Consider the following 23,597-nt stretch of genomic DNA (forward strand, 5'->3'; position numbering starts at 1 on the left):
TGCGAGTAACAATTCTGTGGCCCTAAGTAAAGTTTCTGTGGCCCTCAGTAACAGTTCTGTGTCTGTGCGAGTAACAATTCTGTGTCTGTGCGAGTAACAATTCTGTGGCCCTAAGTAAAGTTTCTGTGGCCCTAAGTAACAATTCTCTGGCACTCAGTAACAATTCTGTCTGTCCCTGAGTAACAATTCTCTGGCACTCAGTAACAATTCTGTCTGTCCCTGAGTAAAAATTCTGTGGCCCTAAGTAAAGTTTCTGTGGCCCTCAGTAACAATTCTCTGGCACTCCGTAACAATTCTGTCTGTCCCTGAGTAACAATTCTCTGGCACTCAGTAACAATTCTGTCTGTCCCTGAGTAAAAATTCTGTGGCCCTAAGTAAAGTTTCTGTGGCCCTGAGTAACAATTCTCTGGCACTCCGTAACAATTCTGTCTGTCCCTGAGTATGAATTCTGTGGCCCTAACTAGCGTTTCTTTGTCCCTAAGTAACAGTTCTGTGGCCCTGAGTAACAATTCTGTGTCTGTGCGAGTAACAATTCTGTGGCCCTAAGTAACAGTTCTGTGGCCCTCAGTAACAGTTCTGTGCCTGTGCGAGTAACAATTCTGTGTCTGTGCGAGTAACAATTCTGTGGCCCTAAGTAACAGTTCTGTGGCCTTCAGTAACAATTCTGTGTCTGTGCGAGTAACAATTCTGTGTCTGTGCGAGTAACAATTCTGTGGCCCTAAGTAAAGTTTCTGTGGCCCTAAGTAACAATTCTCTGGCACTCAGTAACAATTCTGTCTGTCCCTGAGTAACAATTCTCTGGCACTCAGTAACAATTCTGTCTGTCCCTGAGTAAAAATTCTGTGGCCCTAAGTAAAGTTTCTGGGGCCCTGAGTAACAATTATCTGGCACTCAGTAACAATTCTGTCTGTCCCTGAGTAACAATTCTCTGGCACTCAGTAACAATTCTGTCTGTCCCTGAGTAAAAATTCTGTGGCCCTAAGTAAAGTTTCTGTGGCCGTGAGTAACAATTCTCTGGCACTCCGTAACAATTCTGTCTGTCCCTGAGTAAAAATTCTGTGGCCCCAAGTAAAGTTTCTGTGGCCCTGAGTAACAATTCTCTGGCACTCCGTAACAATTCTGTCTGTCCCTGAGTAACAATTCTCTGGCACTCAGTAACAATTCTGTCTGTCCCTGAGTAAAAATTCTGTGGCCCTAATTAAAGTTTCTGTGGCCCTAAGTAACAATTCTCTGGCACTCAGTAACAATTCTGTCTGTCCCTGAGTAACAATTCTCTGGCACTCCGTAACAATTCTGTCTGTCCCTGAGTAACAATTCTCTGGCACTCAGTAACAATTCTGTCTGTCCCTGAGTAAAAATTCTGTGGCCCTAAGTAAAGTTTCTGTGGCCCTGAGTAACAATTCTCTGGCACTCCGTAACAATTCTGTCTGTCCCTGAGTATGAATTCTGTGGCCCTAACTAGCGTTTCTTTGTCCCTAAGTAACAGTTCTGTGGCCCTGAGTAACAATTCTGTGTCTGTGCGAGTAACAATTCTGTGGCCCTAAGTAACAGTTCTGTGGCCCTCAGTAACAGTTCTGTGTCTGTGCGAGTAACAATTCTGTGTCTGTGCGAGTAACAATTCTGTGGCCCTAAGTAAAGTTTCTGTGGCCCTCAGTAACAGTTCTGTGTCTGTGCGAGTAACAATTCTGTGTCTGTGCGAGTAACAATTCTGTGGCCCTAAGTAAAGTTTCTGTGGCCCTAAGTAACAATTCTCTGGCACTCAGTAACAATTCTGTCTGTCCCTGAGTAACAATTCTCTGGCACTCAGTAACAATTCTGTCTGTCCCTGAGTAAAAATTCTGTGGCCCTAAGTAAAGTTTCTGTGGCCCTCAGTAACAATTCTCTGGCACTCCGTAACAATTCTGTCTGTCCCTGAGTAACAATTCTCTGGCACTCAGTAACAATTCTGTCTGTCCCTGAGTAAAAATTCTGTGGCCCTAAGTAAAGTTTCTGTGGCCCTGAGTAACAATTCTCTGGCACTCCGTAACAATTCTGTCTGTCCCTGAGTATGAATTCTGTGGCCCTAACTAGCGTTTCTTTGTCCCTAAGTAACAGTTCTGTGGCCCTGAGTAACAATTCTGTGTCTGTGCGAGTAACAATTCTGTGGCCCTAAGTAACAGTTCTGTGGCCCTCAGTAACAGTTCTGTGCCTGTGCGAGTAACAATTCTGTGTCTGTGCGAGTAACAATTCTGTGGCCCTAAGTAACAGTTCTGTGGCCTTCAGTAACAATTCTGTGTCTGTGCGAGTAACAATTCTGTGTCTGTGCGAGTAACAATTCTGTGGCCCTAAGTAAAGTTTCTGTGGCCCTAAGTAACAATTCTCTGGCACTCAGTAACAATTCTGTCTGTCCCTGAGTAACAATTCTCTGGCACTCAGTAACAATTCTGTCTGTCCCTGAGTAAAAATTCTGTGGCCCTAAGTAAAGTTTCTGGGGCCCTGAGTAACAATTATCTGGCACTCAGTAACAATTCTGTCTGTCCCTGAGTAACAATTCTCTGGCACTCAGTAACAATTCTGTCTGTCCCTGAGTAAAAATTCTGTGGCCCTAAGTAAAGTTTCTGTGGCCGTGAGTAACAATTCTCTGGCACTCCGTAACAATTCTGTCTGTCCCTGAGTAACAATTCTCTGGCACTCAGTAACAATTCTGTCTGTCCCTGAGTAAAAATTCTGTGGCCCTAAGTAAAGTTTCTGTGGCCCTGAGTAACAATTCTCTGGCACTCCGTAACAATTCTGTCTGTCCCTGAGTAACAATTCTCTGGCACTCAGTAACAATTCTGTCTGTCCCTGAGTAAAAATTCTGTGGCCCTAATTAAAGTTTCTGTGACCCTAAGTAACAATTCTCTGGCACTCAGTAACAATTCTGTCTGTCCCTGAGTAACAATTCTCTGGCACTCCGTAACAATTCTGTCTGTCCCTGAGTAACAATTCTCTGGCACTCAGTAACAATTCTGTCTGTCCCTGAGTAAAAATTCTGTGGCCCTAAGTAAAGTTTCTGTGGCCCTGAGTAACAATTCTCTGGCACTCCGTAACAATTCTGTCTGTCCCTGAGTATGAATTCTGTGGCCCTAACTAGCGTTTCTTTGTCCCTAAGTAACAGTTCTGTGGCCCTGAGTAACAATTCTGTGTCTGTGCGAGTAACAATTCTGTGGCCCTAAGTAACTGTTCTGTGGCCCTCAGTAACAGTTCTGTGTCTGTGCGAGTAACAATTCTGTGTCTGTGCGAGTAACAATTCTGTGGCCCTAAGTAACAGTTCTGTGGCCTTCAGTAACAATTCTGTGTCTGTGCGAGTAACAATTCTGTGTCTGTGCGAGTAACAATTCTGTGGCCCTAAGTAAAGTTTCTGTGGCCCTAAGTAACAATTCTCTGGCACTCAGTAACAATTCTGTCTGTCCCTGAGTAACAATTCTCTGGCACTCAGTAACAATTCTGTCTGTCCCTGAGTAAAAATTCTGTGGCCCTAAGTAAAGTTTCTGGGGCCCTGAGTAACAATTCTCTGGCACTCAGTAACAATTCTGTCTGTCCCTGAGTAACAATTCTCTGGCACTCAGTAACAATTCTGTCTGTCCCTGAGTAAAAATTCTGTGGCCCTAAGTAAAGTTTCTGTGGCCCTAAGTAACAATTCTCTGGCACTCAGTAACAATTCTGTCTGTCCCTGAGTAACAATTCTCTGGCACTCAGTAACAATTCTGTCTGTCCCTGAGTAAAAATTCTGTGGCCCTAATTAAAGTTTCTGTGGCCCTAAGTAACAATTCTCTGGCACTCAGTAACAATTCTGTCTGTCCCTGAGTAACAATTCTCTGGCACTCAGTAACAATTCTGTCTGTCCCTGAGTAAAAATTCTGTGGCCCTAATAACGTTTCTGTGGCCCTAAGTAACAATTCTCTGGCACTGAGTAACAATTCTGTCTGTCCCTGATTATGAATTCTGTGGCCCTAACTAGCGTTTCTTTGTCCCTAAATAACGATTCTGTGGCCCTCATTAACAAGTCTGTGTCCCTGAGTAATGGTTCTCTGTCCCTAAGTAACTTTTCTCTGTCCCCAATTATCGTTTCTGTGGCCCTAACTCTGTCCCTGTCCCTAGTACAGAGCGGTCTGCCTCTGTTCAATAACTGCAGGCAAATGAAGAATTCCAAAATGGCCGCTATTTATAGCTCGACCATTACACAGTGCTGGCTGGCTGGCTGCTGATTGGCTGATGCGATCACATGTAGTTGAGGAATGCATTATGGGTCAGCGCGCCTTGTCTGCGCGCCTTCCCAGACATCCCCGCTCCGTCGCCGCACATGTCAGCCGCCATTTTCTGAAAAATTTCGATTCGCGCGTCCGAATTAGCCTATTTTTCGGATTCGGCACGAATCGAAATTTTTCCGATATTCGACTCGAATTCCACTTCGGATACTTCGATTCGCTCATCTCTACTTGTGATGTCTACTTGAAAAGAGATCTATGCTGAAGCATAGGAGCTATCTGACCGATAAACACCACAGACTCTTCATGCTTGGGTATAAAGTTTTTTGTAACTTCGGATGAGAAATCTCCTCCTGCAGTGCTGCAGGCACTGACATATGTATTCTGATAGCAGTACCCTGCTGCTGTCAGAATAAACAGATTGGTGCTGCAGCTGATTGGTGTTCCTGCAAGTAAACTACAATGGTAAACAATAACAAACAGTAAAAAAAACAACATTAACTCAATAAAACAACCTTTTCCCTTTTTTTAAATTTTTTTTTACTTTATTTTTAATTTACGTTTTTAAAAACTTTTGTTATTTAACCATAACCATAAACTTTTCAGCCTTTGTTTTTAGGATCTCTCAAAATGCGAGACAGTTTCATGACCACCTAACATCTTGTAAGCCTTTTGTGTGAATTTTGTGCCCTAGACTGTGCCATGCTGTACCCTAGACTAATACTCCACTAGTGTGTGTTAGTAATGGCAAATGTCCTTCATGCAGAGGCCAGGTTGGTCAGAGCAGGCGAAACAAAAAAAGGGTGTCTTGCCTTATTCCATATCTTCCACAGATACCACATCTTTCTTTTAATGACCATTGGGTTAGTGTATCAGGGAGGATATCTGAAGAATGCTTCTCATGCAGCCTACTCACTGAATCTGAGTTTAGGCATTGGGCCACAGCACCTTCTGAATACAAAAGGGCTGTGATGATCGCTTCCTAAAATTTTAGGAAGGATCCACTTCTTCCTGTTGCTTTGTAAATTACAAAAGCACTATATATAACCAACTGAAATAAATATACAGACACAAATGTACTGCCATACAGGTTAGCTAAATATGGCTTTATCATTTGGTCATTGGAGCCTACATCTCCCATACAAAGATTATATTTGTGGATTCAGAGAGGCTTTTCAACAACATCAGATGCCGTATTAATTTGGACTTGCATGTCTGCATGAATGGAAGACGGAATGAATACAGGATGGATTTTGGAAAAGGCGATTTACATGGGGCCGAATTTTGTGGAGCCGATCATATTCATGGTCACCCCAAGGATGACAAAGTGTATTGTCATTGAAATGCATTATATTCTCATATCTATGCCTGGCCATTGCAGCAGAGAACACGGTCATATGATAAATTGGGGCTGTGGAGCAATATGATCGCAATTTATTCTTTTCTGTAATGCCCATATTAAGGGCTTGGCCCAAAACAGTTTTAAATTTGGAAAATGTGATAGGATTCCACACAAATGGTCTGGGAAGGTAAGGATTCGAATTGGTAGAAATGTACTGTCTGGCATAAAGACTGATTTACAATCAACTTATAGGTCTTTGGTGAAAAACAGCTCAATAAAGTCAAAGGGGGTTGTTAAGTTTACTGTTTCCACCTGGACCCTGGGCTGGGCTGTGAATGAGAGGATAACAGGTGCTGCTGAATCTGGGGGCTGCCAATCAGGATTTATAAGAACATCTGTCAGGGTGGCAATGCTTCTACAGGTTCGTATTCTGAGTCTGATTCTGATAGTGAGGCTTCCCTTTCATTCTCATCTGACATGCTCAGAATTCTGTAAGCCTCCTCATTAGTGTACCTTTTTGGGACATTTTGGGCACTAAATTTACAGGTACCTAGTGCGTCTATGGGAAAAAGAGCTCCCCTTGCTGTCAGGGACTGCTTGAACCTCTAGAAATAAAATTTACCTGCTAGTGCTAGCAGAGATTAGGCGTGATTCTGCTAACACTGTGGTTTTGTGTACAATGTATCAGAGATGGCACTTGTTGGGGGGGGGGGGCAGGGGGGGCTAAACGCACGTTCTGGTAGTGATCCGGGCTGATCCTGCTAATACTGCATTTATGGGTACACTATGTTTAGTCAGACACTAGTATAGCTCTATTCACGATTGATATATTGATCTGTACAGTCACTATACTAGCAATGGCTGTCATCAGCCATCTATAGTGTAAGTGTGATAGTGTGCAGGCAATATAGAGCTAGCTAACCCTAGGGTGTAACGTACCTGGTGGTGGAGCCTGATGTGGAGAGAGGGCATCCTCTTATCACTCCCGTTCAGAACCCCTGATAGGCTAGACAGGAAGTAAAGTGCTGGGAGGGGTACGAGTGCCTGACGGGTCTGCGGTGACAGCTGGCAGGTGGAGACCCAGAATACCAGGATGCAGGATGAAGGTGAGCAGGTGTAGCTGAGATGCGGATGACCGTGTCAGCTGGTAGCCAAGGATAGTCACAGGCAGTGTAGAATAGTCAGGCAGGTCGGGTCAGGATCAATCGGACGGATCAGGTACAGAGGAGCAGGAAAGCGGATAGTCAAAGGGAGAGCGGGGTCAGTGCAGGTGGAGTTCAATTATTTGTCAGAATCAAGCAAGGGGATCACAGGAGTCAGGATACAGGAAACAGGAAGTAGTAGCCCAGAAGGCATTATTCTGCTTGTAGCAGGGGTTTAAATAGCCCGCCTGTGCTCGTCAGCATGTGCACGTGTGTGCAGCTGCAACATTCTTCTTCCCTGACAGTGCCCCGCTCTTAAGGGCAACCTCTGGATGCCCAACTAGGCCATTTTCTCAGGGTGCCTGCATTTAAATGCCAAGATTTAATCTCTGGTGTGAACATTGGATGCTGGTTCCCAAGAATTTTCTGCAGGTCCATATCCCTTTCATTTGATCAGATATTGGAGTTGATTCCTTCTTTTCGTGCAATCAATGATTGTGTCCACCTCATATTCTCTTTCGCCATTGATGATAACAGGTTCAGGTGGCCTTAATTTCCTGTCTGGAAAAGGATTAGGTACTGAAGGTTTGAGCAATGATACGTGAAATACCGGTATCTTCAGTGTTTCAGGCAAAGTGAGTTCGTACGATATGTTGTTTATCCTCTTTTTTACTGGGAAAGGTCCCAGGAATTTGGGACCGAGTTTCCTTGAGGGACATGTCAATCTTAAATTTGTTGTAGACGGCCATACCTCTTCACCAGGCTCTAGGATCAGCTCCCCTTTCTTTTCTGATCAAAAAATTGTTTATTATCTTGTTGGGCCTTCAGGATTGCCTTCTGTAGTAATTTGTTGTTCCGTTGCAGGAACCCAAAGGTATTCTGTACTGCTGGGATCAATGATTCAGGCAATGTGTTGGATAAGAATGACGGATGGAATCCATAGTTTGAGAAGAATGGAGATTGCTTTGTAGCTGAGTGCTTAGAATTGTTATAGGCAAATTCAGCCAAAGGCAACGATGACACCCAGTCATACTGAGAAAATAACATAAAACAACGGATATATTGTTCCAGTGTCTGGTTTGTTCTTTCTGTTTGTCCATTAGTCTGGGGATGATAGGCATATGAAAATGATAGTTCTATTCTTAGTGTCTCACACAGTGCTCTCCAAAATTTTGAGGTGAACTGTACTCCTCGATCGGAGACAATATTTCTTGGAACTCCATGAAGTCTTACAATTTCTCTAATAAAACTTTGGGCCGTCTCTGTTGCAGAGGGTACTTCTTTCATAGGAATGAAATGGGCCATCTTTGAGAAGCGATCCACCACAATGAAGATGGCTGAACAACCCTCAGATGGGGGTAATTCCACAATGAAATCCATGGAAATCATCTTGCAGGGTTAATTGGGGACTGGTAAGGGCCTCAGTAGTCTCCATGTTTTGCTCCTATTGCTCTTGTTTTGTATGCATGTAGGACATGAGTTTACGTATGCCTTGCAGTCCTTCTCCCATTCAGGCCACCAGAAGTGGCATTGTATGAGGTCTAGAATATTGTGGACTTCAAAGTGTCCCTCCAGGGGATGATCGTGACATAGCCCTAAGATCTCCATCCATACACTTTCTGGTGCAAAAATCTTGTCTCCTGACCACAATAAGCCTTCTTTAGACAATAGGGTTACTCCTGGAGGTGAGGGAGCCCCCATTAAAGCTTGCAGGACTTGTGCCAACAGTTCTGGAGACAGAGGTTTCCTGCTGAGAGCACCGTATTGGGAATGGGGAGATCCTTAGGACTGTCGAACATCTGGGACAAGGCATCAGGTTTAACATTCTTGGATCCTGGCCTGTAAGTAATATGAAAAGTGAAACGTGAGAAGAAGAGTGCCCACCTTGCTTGCCGGGGTTTTAAATATTTACCCGTCTTCAGGTATTCTAGGTTCTTGTGATCTGTATAGATTAGGATGGGGTGTGCTGCTCCTTCCAAGAGATACCTCCACTCCTCCAAAGCCAGCAGTTCCCTATCTCCCACATCATAATTCCTCTCTTGGGGAGACAGTTTGCGGGAAAAGAATGCTACCGGGTGTAGCAGAAGTTTTAGGCCCTGCCGCTGTGATAGGACTGCTCCCACTGCATTTTCTGATTACAGAGTCAAAAGCTGTTTATGCTTGATGAATCTCCTATAGAAATTTGTGAATCCAATGAAACGTTGTATTCCCTTTTTGTCTGCTGGTGCAGGCCACATGAAGTCTTAGGCGGCTGAGGACTTTCTGTACGTGGTCTCGGTGCAGTTCAAGGGAAGCAGAAAAAATTAAAATGTCATCAAGGTACACTATAACGAAAATGTCTAGGAAGTCTCTAAAAATGTCAGTTACAAAATGCTGGAACATTGCTGGGGCATTGCATAGGCCAAAGGGCATTACTAGGTATTTGAAATGCCCAAATCTAGTGCGAAAGGCAGTCTTCCATTCATCCCCCTCTCGGATGTGTACCAGGTTATAAGCTCCCCTGAGATCCAGCTTGGTGAACAGGGTTGCAGATCTCAGCCTCTGAAATAGTTCTGGAACCAATGGTAGGGGGTAGAGATGAGTGAATTATTCAAAAATTCGATTTGGCTGATTCGCCGAATTCGCGGAATAAATTCGATTCGAGGCGAATATATTCGCTGCAAATTTAACTTATAAAAAGGGTGTTTCTAGGCTTCAGAGAGCCTTTATATTAGTGCAGAACACTGTACCTTTAATTTAAATGCTCTTGGAGTCTGCTGGGGAAGAGAAATAATACTGTCAGTCAGTATGACATGCAGATGAGTGCCGTCGATCTTAGAATCACCGCACACTTCGCTCATTTGGGCAGTCACGGGGCCAAAACCAGAGTGTGGAGCCACAGTGTGGCGGTGGAGGCAGCAGCAATGGGAGGCCATACAGCACCCTATGACAAAATGGAACCCACCAGCAGTGTGAGGAGACCTGAAAGTGGCACATGGCAGAGTGTGGCGATGGAGACAGCAGCAATGGGAGGCCGTACAGGGACCCATGACACACTCTGGACCTGGCAGCAGCATGAGGAGGCGGTACAGGGGCCCATGATAGATTACGGGCCTGGCAGCAGCAGTGGGCGGGCGGTGGATGCAGCAGTATTCGGAAGCCAAACACAGGTCTCGGTTAAAAAGCGGAAGCCGTCAGCAGCATGAGCAGACGACAGAGGCACATGGCGCAGGGTGGCGGTGGAGGCAGCAGTATTCGGAAGCCATACACAGGCCTAGGTTAAAAAGCGGAAGCCGTCAGCAGCGTGAGCAGATGACAGAGACACATGGCGCAGGGTGGCGGTGGATGCAGCAGTATTCGGAAGCCAAACAAAGGCCTCGGTTAAAAAGCGGAAGCCGTCAGCAGCGTGAGCAGACGACAGAGGCACATGGCGCAGGGTGGCGGTGGAGGCAGCAGCAATGGAAGGCCATACAGCACCCTATCACAAAATGGAACCCACCAACAGTGTAAGGAGACCTGAAAGTGGCACATGGCGCAGGGTGGCGGTGGAGGCAGCAGTATTCGGAAGACATACACAGGACTAGTTTAAAAAGCGGAAGCCTTCAGCAGCGTGAGCAGACGACAGAGGCACATGGCGCAGGGTGGCGGTGGAGGCAGCAGTATTCGGAAGCCATACACAGGCCTAGGTTAAAAAGCGGAAGCCGTCAGCAGCGTGAGCAGACGACAGAGGCACATGGCGCAGGGTGGCGGTGGAGGCAGCAGTATTCGGAAGCCAAACACAGGCCTCGGTTAAAAAGCGGAAGCCGTCAGCAGCGTGAGCAGACAACAGAGGCACATGGCGCAGGGTGGCGGTGGAGGCAGCAGCAATGGAAGGCCATACAGCACCCTATCACAAAATGGAACCCACCAACAGTGTAAGGAGACCTGAAAGTGGCACATGGCGCAGGGTGGTGGTGGAGGCAGCAGTATTCGGAAGCCATACACAGGCCTAGGTTAAAAAGCGGAAGCCGTCAGCAGCGTGAGCAGACGACAGAGACACATGGCGCAGGGTGGCGGTGGATGCAGCAGTATTCGGAAGACATACACAGGACTAGTTTAAAAAGCGGAAGCCGTCAGCAGCGTGAGCAGACGACAGAGGCACATGGCGCAGGGTGGTGGTGGAGGCAGCAGTATTCGGAAGCCATACACAGGCCTAGGTTAAAAAGCGGAAGCCGTCAGCAGCGTGAGCAGACGACAGAGACACATGGCGCAGGGTGGCGGTGGATGCAGCAGTATTCGGAAGCCAAACACAGGCCTCGGTTAAAAAGTGGAAGCCGTCAGCAGCGTGAGCAGACGACAGAGGCACATGGCGCAGGGTGCTGGTGGAGGCAGCAGCAATGGAAGGCCATACAGCACCCTATCACAAAATGGAACCCACCAACAGTGTAAGGAGACCTGAAAGTGGCACATGGCGCAGGGTGGCGGTGGAGGCAGCAGTATTCGGAAGACATACACAGGACTAGTTTAAAAAGCGGAAGCCGTCAGCAGCGTGAGCAGACGACAGAGGCACATGGCGCAGGGTGGCGGTGGAGGCAGCAGTATTCGGAAGCCATACACAGGCCTAGGTTAAAAAGCGGAAGCCGTCAGCAGCGTGAGCAGACGACAGAGGCACATGGCGCAGGGTGGCGGTGGAGGCAGCAGCAATGGAAGGCCATACAGCACCCTATCACAAAATGGAACCCACCAACAGTGTAAGGAGACCTGAAAGTGGCACATGGCGCAGGGTGGCGGTGGAGGCAGCAGTATTCGGAAGACATACACAGGACTAGTTTAAAAAGCGGAAGCCGTCAGCAGCGTGAGCAGACGACAGAGGCACATGGCGCAGGGTGGCGGTGGAGGCAGCAGTATTCGGAAGCCATACACAGGCCTAGGTTAAAAAGCGGAAGCCGTCAGCAGCGTGAGCAGACGACAGAGACACATGGCGCAGGGTGGCGGTGGATGCAGCAGTATTCGGAAGCCAAACACAGGCCTCGGTTAAAAAGCGGAAGCCGTCAGCAGCGTGAGCAGACGACAGAGGCACATGGCGCAGGGTGGCGGTGGAGGCAGCAGCAATGGAAGGCCATACAGCACCCTATCACAAAATGGAACCCACCAACAGTGTAAGGAGACCTGAAAGTGGCACATGGCGCAGGGTGGCGGTGGAGGCAGCAGTATTCGGAAGACATACACAGGACTAGTTTAAAAAGCGGAAGCCGTCAGCAGCGTGAGCAGACGACAGAGGCACATGGCGCAGGGTGGTGGTGGAGGCAGCAGTATTCGGAAGCCATACACAGGCCTAGGTTAAAAAGCGGAAGCCGTCAGCAGCGTGAGCAGACGACAGAGGCACATGGCGCAGGGTGGCGGTGGAGGCAGCAGTATTCGGAAGCCATACACAGGCCTAGGTTTAAAACTGGAACCCAGCAGCGTGAGCAGACGACAAAGACGCACATGGCAGAGGATGGATCTGGCAGCAGTATGAGAAGGCGGTACAGGGGCCCGTGGCACAGTGTGGTGATGGGGGCTACAGCAACTGGATGCCAGAAAGTGGCCGATAGGGCAATATACTGCATGACTACATAGGTGGTTTTTATAGTACTTTATTTTGGCCTCCCTCTCAGCAGGTGTGAAAAAGGCCACCATTTTTGAACGGTAGCGAGGGTCCAACAAGGTGGACAGCCAAAAGTCATCCCTCTGTCTGATGGTTATTATTCGGCTGTCGCTACGCAAGCAACCGAGCATGCTATGGGCCATTTTTGCCAAGGAATGCGAGGGACTCCCTGCCTCCATCTCCACAGCATACTGCCACAGTGCGTCTGGGTCCTCTGTCTCCTCCTCCTCCTCTACCAGATGCTCCTGCTCCTCCACTCCTGTCCGCTGAGTGGAAAAACCACCCATTTCACTCAATAATTCCTGAGCACCAATGTCCTCCTCTACCTCCTCCTCTTCTTCCTGTCCTGCCCCCACAGGGGTCATGTGGCGTTGAGATCTGTGCGCCACGTCTACCGCACCCTGACCAGCCATTGTTAACAGCATTTGTTCCAGGACGTGCAACAGAGGAATGACGTCGTTCATCCCATAGTCCTGCCGACTCACGAATAGCGTGGCCTCCTCAAAGGGCCTGAGCAAGCGGCAGGTGTCACGCATGAGCTGCCAATGGCTGACATCTAAGTTACACAGGGGAGTACCTTTATCCGCTTGTAACATCAGGAAATCGGTGATGGCCTTTCGCTGTTCATAAAGGTGGTCTAACATATGTAGGGTTGAATTCCACCTTGTTGCAACGTCGCAGATCAGGCGATGCTGTGGAATTCCGTTCTGCCGCTGCAGCTCAAGGAGGGTGTGCTTTGCGGTGTAGGAATGGCTGAAATGCATGCAAAGTTTACGTGACATTTTAAGGATGACTTGCAGTGGGATGGTGGATTTTAGGAACCGCTTGACAACCAGATTGAACACGTGAGCCATGCATGGCGCATGGCACAACCTTCCTTGACGCAGAGCAGACACCATGTTCTTTCCGTTGTCGGTCAACATGGTTCCGATTTTCAGTTTGCGCGGAGACAGCCATCTGTCGATTTCTCTGTTCATTACACTGAGAAGTTCCTCCCCTGTGTGACTACGTTCGCCAAGGCATACCAGGTGCAGCACAGCGTGACACCGTTGCGCCCTGCACATGTGATATGCCGGTCGGGTAATGGGACTTGGCACGGGGGTGGCGACTGAGGACACGGCGGAAGAAGAGGTGGTAGAGGCGGACATCTTTGCCGGACCAAGGACGTGCAAACGTGGAGGCAAAAGCGGCGTGACCTGTCCAAGTTGCTGGTGCGGCTGTGCCGGCACCACGTTCACCCAGTGGGCCGTAAATGACATGTACTGTCCCTGACCGTAGTTACAGCTCCACACGTCTGCGCTGCCGTGCACTTTGGCAGAGACCGACATGCTCAAAGACTGGCCCACCATCTCTTCTACATGTGAATGCAGGGCTGGCACTGCCTTTTTGGCGAAGAAATGCCGGCTTGGCACTCTCCACCGCGGCTCGGCACAAGCCATCATTTCTCGGAAAGGTGCTGAGTCCACCACTTGGAAAGGGAGGGACTGCAGCACCAGCAACTTGGACAGGAGGACGTTCAGCTTCTGCACCGTCGGGTGCGTGCTCGCAAACTGTTGTCTCTTGGAAACGGATTCCAAGAAAGACTGCTGACGGAATCCGTGAAGAGGAGTAGCAGGAGAAGGAGCATCTGAACGAGCGGAAGATGCCAACGAGCGACAACTCCCCTCAGCAGAGGTGTTGGAGCCTTGACTGGCTGATAGAGGGCGATTGACGTCGGGTGATGGAGCAAGTAACGGAGCGGGTGATGGAGCGGGGGCTGGGGCAGGCAGAACCGCCGTATCTTTATCGCGGTTTTCCCAGGCCACCAAATGGCGACGCTGCATATGCTGACGCAACGCTGTAGTCCCAACATGGGCCCCCTGGCCACGCTTGACTTTCTGGCCACATAGTCGACATACGGCTACGTTTACTTCCTCGGGCGGCTTGACGAAAAATTGCCACACCGCCGAGTAGGAAACTTTGCCCCCGCTACTCCTCACTGGCTGACTGCTACTTCCTCTGTGCACACCGGCACCACTACTGGCCGTGGTGGTAGGCTGCAGTGGAGCTGGTGCTCTACTCCGTGGCCGTTTGCCTCCACTGACACTGCTGCGACCCTGCTGCCTCCTGGGTAACCCACCGACTGTTTTGCTCGCTGCCAAGCTGGCACCCTCTTCTCCTGATGATGCGGAAGCAATAGCCTGATGACGACGAGGCTGCCAAGTGTGATCAGCCTCATCATCATCAATTTGGGTCTCCGCCTCACTACTAGCCCCCTCGGCTGCGTGTGGGTCAGGAGACAGACCTGTCTCTAGACCGCCTACCGAGCCACTCTCCTCGCCAGTACTTCTTCGCCTGGCTGCTGAAGAGGCGGATGTCTCCCCCCGTTCCTGACCGCACTCTGTTAGCTCTTCCTCACTGTACAGTGGGGCTGAGCCCACAGCATGTGATACTTCGCTTGGTGAGGGAACACCAAAGGACAGGGGCAGGTAGAGGACACGTGATTTCAGTGGGCTGGCTCCTGGGCCATGCCAACTAACGGTTGTGTCTGACGTACCCACCGACCGTTGGCTGTAGGTGTCAGAGGTGACCTGGGAAGAGGAAGACGACCGAGTCAACCAATCGATGACGGCAGGGTTGTCGGTGGAGACACGACCGCTAGATGACACCGGGAGCACTGGCCTCTGGCTGCGACTAGTGCTGCCTCGACCCCTTCCTCTGCTGCCACGTCTGCTCGCTCCTGAAACATTGCCTCCTCTGCCACTCCTCTGCGTGTTGTCTGACATACTCTTTAATTCAATAGTGGTTGTGAAGCAGAAAGTAACGATTCTGTGTCCCTGAGTAACAATTCTGTGTCCCCGAGTAACGATTCTGTGTCCCTGAGTAACAATTCTGTGTCCCCGAGTAACGATTCTGTGTCCCCGAGTAACGATTCTGTGTCCCCGAGTAACGATTCTGTGTCCCCGAGTAACAATTCTGTGTCCCCGAGTAACGATTCTGTGTCCCTCAGTAACGATTCTGTGTCCCTGAGTAACGATTCTGTGTCCCTGAGTAACGATTCTGTGTCCCTGAGTAACGATTCTGTGTCCCTGAGTAACAATTCTGTGTCCCTGAGTAACGATTCTGTGTCCCTGAGTAACGATTCTGTGTCCCTGAGTAACAATTCTGTGTCCCTGAGTAACGATTCTGTGTCCCTGAGTAACGATTCTGTGTCCCTGAGTAACGATTCTGTATCCCTGAGTAACAATTCTGTGTCCCTGAGTAACAATTCTGTGTCCCTGAGTAACGATTCTGTGTCCCTCAGTAACAATTCTGTGTCCCTGAGTAACGATTCTGTGTCCCTCAGTAACGATTCTGTGTCCCTGAGTAACGATTCTGTGTCCCTCAGTAACAATTCTGTGTCCCTGAGTAACAATTCTGTGTCTCTCAGTAACGATTCTGTGTCCCTGAGTAACAATTCTGTGTCCCTGAGTAACGATTCTGTGTCCCTGAGTAACAATTCTGTGTCCCTGAGTAACAATTCTGTGTCTGTCCCTGAGTAACGATTCTGTGTCCCTGAGTAACGATTCTGTGTCCCTGAGTAACAATTCTGTGTCCCTCAGTAACAATTCTGTGTCCCTCAGTAACGATTGTGTGTCTCTCAGTAACGATTCTGTGTCCCTGAGTAACAATTCTGTGTCCCTGAGTAACAATTCTGTGTCCCTGAGTAACGATTCTGTGTCCCTCAGTAACAATTCTGTGTCCCTGAGTAACAATTCTGTGTCCCTGAATAACAATTCTGTGTCCCTGAGTAACGATTCTGTGTCCCTGAGTAACAATTCTGTGTCCCTGAGTAACGATTCTGTGTCCCTGAGTAACGATTCTGTGGCCCTAAAGTCTCTGTGGCCCTAACTCTGTCCCTAATACAGACAGGTCTGTCTCTCTTGAATGACCGGAGGCTAATGGAGAATTCTAAGATGGCCGCGATTTATAGCTCCACCATTACACAGTGCTGGCTGGCTGGCTGCTGATTGGCTAATGCGATCACATGTCATGAATGAATGCATTATGGGTCAGCGCGCCTTGTCTGCGTGCCTTCCCAGAGATCCCCGCTCCGTGGCCACACATGTCGCCGCCATTTTTGGGAAAATTCGATTCGTGCATCCGAAGTTTGCTAATTTTCGGATTCGGCGCGAATCGAATTTTTCCTAATCTTCGAAACGAATTCCACTTCGCCATGTTCGATTCGCTCATCTCTAGTAGGGGGTATCGGTTCTTGATGGTGATATTGTTTAGCTCACGGTAGTCCACACAAAGAATGATCCTTCTTCTCTACGAAGAAGATGCCAGCTCTCGCCAGGGAGGTAGATAAACCCCTTTCTCAGGCTGTCGTTGAGGTAATTCTTTAGTGTTCCTAATTTCCGCTCTGACAAAGGGAAAATCTGACCAAAGGGAATTCCAACCCCAGACAGTAACTCGATTGGGAAGTCGTATGGTCTGTGTGGTGGCAAGGAGTTGGCACCACATTTACTAAAAACATCCAGGAAATTATGATAGGCTGCTGGGACTATTTGGTGTACCTAAGATTCTGTGTCAATACATAGGAGGGGTCTGGATGGAGCCAAGGGTCGGGGCAGGCAGTGCTCATGACAGTAGGTGGAAAGGAACTTTACTTCACCAGATACCCAATTAATGTTCGGGTTATGTGCCTGTAACCAGGGGATTGCAAGGATAACCGGAAATATTAGGGAGGCAATGGCATCTAGACATAATAGTTCCTTGTGGCCCGTGGATGGTTTTGTGACCGGTAGAATTGTTTCCTGGGTAACTCCTCCAGATTTGATGTTGGATGCATCAGCCAGGTATACGGTAAGTTTCTGTGCTTTAGCTCGTAACGGTATCTAGTGTCGCTGGGCGAAGTTTACATCGATAAAACAGCTGCAAGCTCCGGAGTCAAGGACACTGGAAGAGCTCTTTCTGAAAGCTGAAAGGAGATGGAAATATGAGCATGGTTGATGGGAGCAGGAGGTGGACTGGTAGGTAAGTCATTTGGTAACTTACGCATCTTGGCGGGGCAGTTCCGCACATAGTGCCCGGCTTCTCTGCAATAGAGGCATAAATTGTTCTGGCGTCGATGCTGGTGTTCTTCAGGTGTCAAAGAGGTTCGTAATAAACCTATTTGCATGGGTTCAGGTTCCTCCACGGAAGGTGTAGCAGAGCTGGCAGGCGCCATGTTGGTTGACAGTGGAGCCCTAGGTAGCATCCATATGGGGCAACTTAGCCCAGTGGATCTCTCCAATCTGCACTCCCTAAGACGACGGTCAATTTGTATAGAGAGAGTAATGAGCTCCTCCAGAGTATCAGGTATTCCTACGCGGGCCAGTTCATCCTTGAGGGATTCAGCAAGGCCTAGATGGAACTGGTAATGTAGGGCAGCGTCATTCCAATGGGTATCGGTGCTCCAGAACCTAAATTCTGTGATGTAATCCTCCACTGCCCTGCGTCCCTGCTGGTGTACATGAAGAGGGGCCTCTGCTGATGCAGCTCGCATCATACAGTTGAGCCATGGAACCAAAAAAGAGGTTTATGGAGGCTAACTTGGCATCCTCCTTTTCCAGCAAGTAATGGGCCCATGCCTGTGGTTCCCCCTGGAGCAGAGAAATCACAAATCCCATCTTAGTTGCTTTAAGGGAAAAGGTCCAGGGTTGTAAAGCGAAATAAAGCTCACATGCGTTGCGGAATGCCCAGAACTTGCTGCGATCTCCAGAGAATCTTTCTGGTGTAGGGATCCTTGGCTCGGGAGGTAACATCACTACCATAGGAGGAATTATGTTTCCTGGAGTAGAAGCGGGAGCAGGAGCTGCTACAGGCCTATCAGACAACGCAGGTGCAGGTAAGGTCTGAAGGCGGTTTTCCAGCCAAGTGTATCCTTCTTGAAGATCCTTGATGGCCTGTGTTAGTGTCGACATGTGATGACAAATCTCATCTAGAGGAGAGGCCCCTCTCTCAGGCTCCGACATGGCCTTTTGGTACTGGTGCCTGGTGGTGGAGCCTGATGTGGAGAGAGGGCGTCCTCTTACCACTCCTGTTCGGGACCCCTGATAGGGTAGACAGGAAGTAACGAGTTGGGAGGGGTACAAGTACCTGACGGGTCTGCGGTGACAGCTGGCAGGTGGAGACCCAGAATACCAGGATGCAGGTAGCAGGATGCAGGTGTAGCTGAGATGCGGATGACCGTGTCAGCTGGTAGCCAAGGATAGTCACAGGCAGTGTAGAATAGTCAGGCAGGCCGGGTCAGGATCAATCGGACAGATCAGGTAAGGAGGAGCAGGAAAGCGGATAGTCAAAGGGAGAGCGCAGTGCAGGTGGAGTTCAATCGTTTGTCAGAATCAAGCAAGGGGATCACAGGAAACAGGAAGCAGTAGCCCAGAAGGCACCATTATCTTTGTAGCAGGGGTTTAAATAGCCCGTCTGTGCTCGTCAGCATGTGCACGTGTGTGCAGCTGCGACATTCTTCTTCCCTGACAGAGGGATGCTATCTGATTACACTGACACTGTACTAATGGAACTGGCTGGATGAAAGGGGCGATCAAAGGGTTAACTGAGGGTGATCAAAGGGTTAAATGTGCCTAAGTAAGGTGTGTGGGTGTATTTGTGCTTCTTCAACTCACTGTGATGTGATTGCATTTTCTGCTGGAATGCATTTTCTGCTGGAGTGCAAAACAGCAGTTGAACACAGCCCCCTGATCATGTACTCTCTGCTTTTTTACAGGTAAATGCTGCTGTCTCATCTCCACTTTAAACGGTGTCATTGCTACGCAATGACTTTCTGCAAACTTAGGGTAAATGCTATTGTCTCATCTCCACTTTAAACTGTCTCATTGCTACGCACTGACTTTATGCAAACTTAGGGTAAATGCCGCTGTCTCATCTCCACTTTAAACTGTCTCATTGCTATGCACTGACTTTCTGCAAAACTTAGGATAATTAATCTATATCTTTTTGTCTGTTTGTAGTGATTGATTCTCACCTCCTTTTTGCCTTTCTGTGATCAGAGAATCAATCATCTTGTATGACCCTGGCCTGTGTCTATGCTTGATCTGGCTTTGACCAATCACCCCCACCCAACTCATGCACTCCTTATCAGTTCCTAAGTGGGGCAGAGAAGGATTGCTCATTTGATCATCTCCCTATAAATTTAGACCAGCTTATGGGGGAGATCACAGATGGGGCATTGTCCTGCGTAAGTGCATTTTCTGCTGGAATGCAAAACAGCAGTTGAACACAGCAATTTAATTAAAGCAGCAAGAAGATACAACAATTAACTCTACTGCACTCTGGATGGACTGCAAGCAAAACACCCTGGTCAACATCTCCTATAAGTCTGATTCCCACTCCATCTACCTTTTAATATGCCCTCTCTACTCCTCATTTTCATATTACTCTCTGTTCTCAAAATCTAATTTCTTTACCCCTCTGCTCCACCTCAAAGCCTATACATATCACCCTCACTTCTACCAATTCCTTACCACTGCTCTCATCACCTCCTGCTAATACTTAACTTACCTGCTGACCCAAACACCAGAAAAGGAAGGCATGTGCATACGTATACATCCTGCTCCTATCTTACTTTCCTCATCCTTCTTCTCCTAACCTCTGGGGATATCTCCCCGAACTCTGGTCCTCCAGTATCTCACCCCCACACTAGGCACCTTCCTTCCTCCAGGAATAGCCGCAATCCACTCAATTTAATCTCAATTCCCATGCTCCTAAAAACCACTGTACCTTTTTCATGTGCACTCTGGAATGCCTGTTTTGTCTAATAAGCTCACCTCTGTCCATAACTTTTTCGTCTCTCACTGCCTTAACCTACTAGCAATTACAGAAACCTGGCTTCAAGCATCAGATTCTGCTTCTCCCACAGCACTTTACTATAGAGGCCTCTACTGGACTTGAAAGGATGTGGAGTTGGTTTGCTTCTCTCCCCACTGAGCACCTTTCAAGTCCTCCCTACCCCTCCCTCTCTATCCTTCTCTTCTTTTGAGACTCACTGCATTCAGCTATTTTCTCCCATTTTTCTGAGGATTGCAGTGATATAATGGCCTCCTGGACCAGTGTCACGCTTTCTTGATGACTTCTCTGCTTGGCTACCCTACTTTCTGTCCTCTGAAATGCCCACTATAATTCTTGGAGATTTTAACATCCCCATTAATGTGAACAATCCAGCTACTTCCCAACTCTTCAACCTAACCTCATCTTTTGCCATAACACAATGGACACAGTCCTCCACTCTTATCTGATGATAATACATTAGACCTTGTTTTCTCCCACCTTTGCACTCCCTAAAACTTCACAAATACCCCCTTTCCTCTCTCTGATCATAATCTCATCACCTTCACAGTGTCCTTGTCTTCAAACACCTATCCCTCCAAGCAGCAAACAATTACCCGCAGAAACCTTTATAACTTTAACCCTTCTCTTTTCCACTCACCAACTCACCACCTCTATTACAGAATCTCTCCCCTGTCCTGCCCTGACCTGGCCACGTCTGTGTACAACATTTTGCCTTTGTCCACACTAGACTCACTTGCTGCTCTAAGTACATGAAGTATCAGGCCTCAACCATTACAACCTTGGCAGACTGACAACACCAGAAATCTTAAGAGACATAGTCATGCACTGGAGCGACTGTGGTGTAAAACCAAATCCCAGCAAGCATTCACCCTACATAAATCTGCTTGCTTAACCCCTTCACGCCTAAGGGTAAAACAAATCTAAATGCCTAAGCACAATTCTGCAACGTTGACGTGTTAGTAAAACCGTACATATCGTCACAACTACTTTGTACATCCAGGTGGATTATGCCTTGTTTTTTTCAGGACAAATTGGGCTTTCATTTGGTGGTAAATGGTCATGGATAGCTCCTAATTTTTTTTTATTATTAAAAGAAAACTGGGCCAAAATAGTAAAAAAAATCATTTTTTTAAATTTAACTGTGTTTCTTGTTACGACCATAACCTACCACCAAAGAACAACTCAAAATACATTCTCCAGTTCTTGACGATTGCAGCGATACCATATATGTGTATGTTATTTGTTGTTTGTACCCGTAGTACAGTCCAGAAACAACAGTGCGCATTTTGTTTTTGTCTTTTTTTTTATATAAAACACACTGTCACTGACATTGACATTAACACTAACTGACACTGATACCAATTTTTTTTTTAATCCTGACCTTTGACCCTGACCTTTGCCCTTGACCCTGACATTTGACCCTGACCTTTGACCCTGACCTTGACCCAAACACTAACCCTGGTACTGAACTAGATCAAACCTTGATCTAGGTATTTTTCTTTATTTTTTCTTTTATTTTTTAATATTTATTTATCTTTTTTTTTTTTTTTACAAACTTTTTTTTCTCTCTCTGTGTCAGGAGTTCGAGAGATACAATGTATCTCTCTTCTCCATTCATAGAGAGAGAGAAAACAAGGGGGCCGGGCTGCACAGTGATTGATCACTGTGATAGCCAATCAGAGGCTATCACAGCGATCACGTGACCCGGAATCGGGAGTCCCGGGTCCCGATCGTTAGAACGGGACCCGGGGCTCTCAGTGACACCGCGGTCTTGGTGCTGGGAGCACGCCGAGCGGCGCGCTCCCAGCACAAAGACAGGTACGCAAATATGCGGCCCCACGGAAAAAAGCCCAGGTCCATGAGGCCGCATATTTGTGTTACGTCGGCGTCAAGGGGTTAAAATCCAATTCCACCCTCCTTGCTGCCAAACAAGCCTACTTTTTCACTCTTATTAATCCCTTGTCATCCAGTTCTCGTCATGTCTTCTCTACTTTTAACTCTCTACTTTCTCCACCTCTACCTCCTCCCAGTAACTCACTCTCTGCTCACGAGATTGACAATCATTTCAAAAACAAGATTGATGCAATTTCTTAGGGGCATGCCCACTACACAGACAACTATCCCACTTAGCATACCTTATACTAAACCAACCTCAACACTTTCCGGTTTTGACCTTGCTACTACCGAAAAGGTCACTAAAGTTTTCTCAGAAGCCCGTCTCACCACCTGCCCCCTGGATCCTGTCCCCTTACTACTATGGTCACCCTCTTCTTCTATCCTATGCTCCCTCACTCGCATCTTCAATCTCTCCCTCTCTACTGGCACCTTCCCCTCCCCTCTAAAGCATGCACAGATCACTTGCATACTTAAAAAGCCGTTGCTGGAATCATCTCCCTGCTCCCATTTACCTCTAAACTCTTAGAACGCTTAGTCTACAATCATCTGAGCTCTTACCTTACTGACAACAACCTACTTGACCCTTTACAGTCTGGCTTTTGCTGACTCTACTCCAATGAAACTGCCCTACTAAAACTCTCTAATGATTTACTAACTGCTAAAACCAATGGCCACTACTCCATACTCTTACTACTTGACCTCTCTGCGGCTTTTGATACTGTTGACCATCCCCTCCTCCTCAAAAAACTCTACTCTCTTGGCCTGCGAGACTCTGCTCTCTCCTGGTTCTCCTCCTACCAATCACAGTGCTCCTTCAGTGTTACCTATAACTCTGGCTCCTCCTCTCCACTCCCTCTTTCTGTAGGGGTCCCTCAAGGTTCTGTCCTTGGACCCCTTCTCTTTTCCATCTACATCTCCTCCCTTGGTCACTTGATAAACTCCCATGGCTTTAAGTACCATCTCTATGCTAATGACACACAAATCTATCTTTCTACTCCTCACCTCACCCCTTCAGTCTCCTCTTGCATTACGAATCTACTAAGTGACATATCAGCATGGATATTCACTCCCTCAAATTGAATCTTTTTAAAACTGAGCTCATTCTATTTCCTCCAGCATGTGCCCCCTCCCCTGACTTCTTCATCAAGATCAGTAATACAACCATCAGTCCCTCCCCTCATGCCAGGGTACTAGGTGTAATCCTGGACTCCCATCTGTCCTTTCAGCCCCAAATCCAATCACTGTCCAAATCTTGTAGACTTCACCTCCGCAACATACAAGACATGCCCATTTTTAACCACTGAAACCATTAAGCAACATATTCATTCCCTTGCTATCTCTCTCCTTGACTATTGTAACTCCCTCTTCATTGGCCTACCTAATCACAGTATATCCCCTCTTCTATCTGTCATTCTGACTCATCCACCTTACTAACCGTTCCATATCTGTCATCCCTCTCTGCCAATCCCTCCACTGGCTTTCCATTGCCCAACGAATAAAATTCAAAACATTAACAATAACATATAAAGCCATTTACAACTCTGTCCCAAATTACATCACCAATCTTGTCTCCA

The sequence above is a fragment of the Staurois parvus genome, unplaced genomic scaffold (assembly GCF_062004578.1).
Source record: "Staurois parvus isolate SC_StPar_1 unplaced genomic scaffold, SC_StPar_1.0 ptg000402l, whole genome shotgun sequence".
Lineage (NCBI taxonomy): Eukaryota > Metazoa > Chordata > Amphibia > Anura > Ranidae > Staurois > Staurois parvus.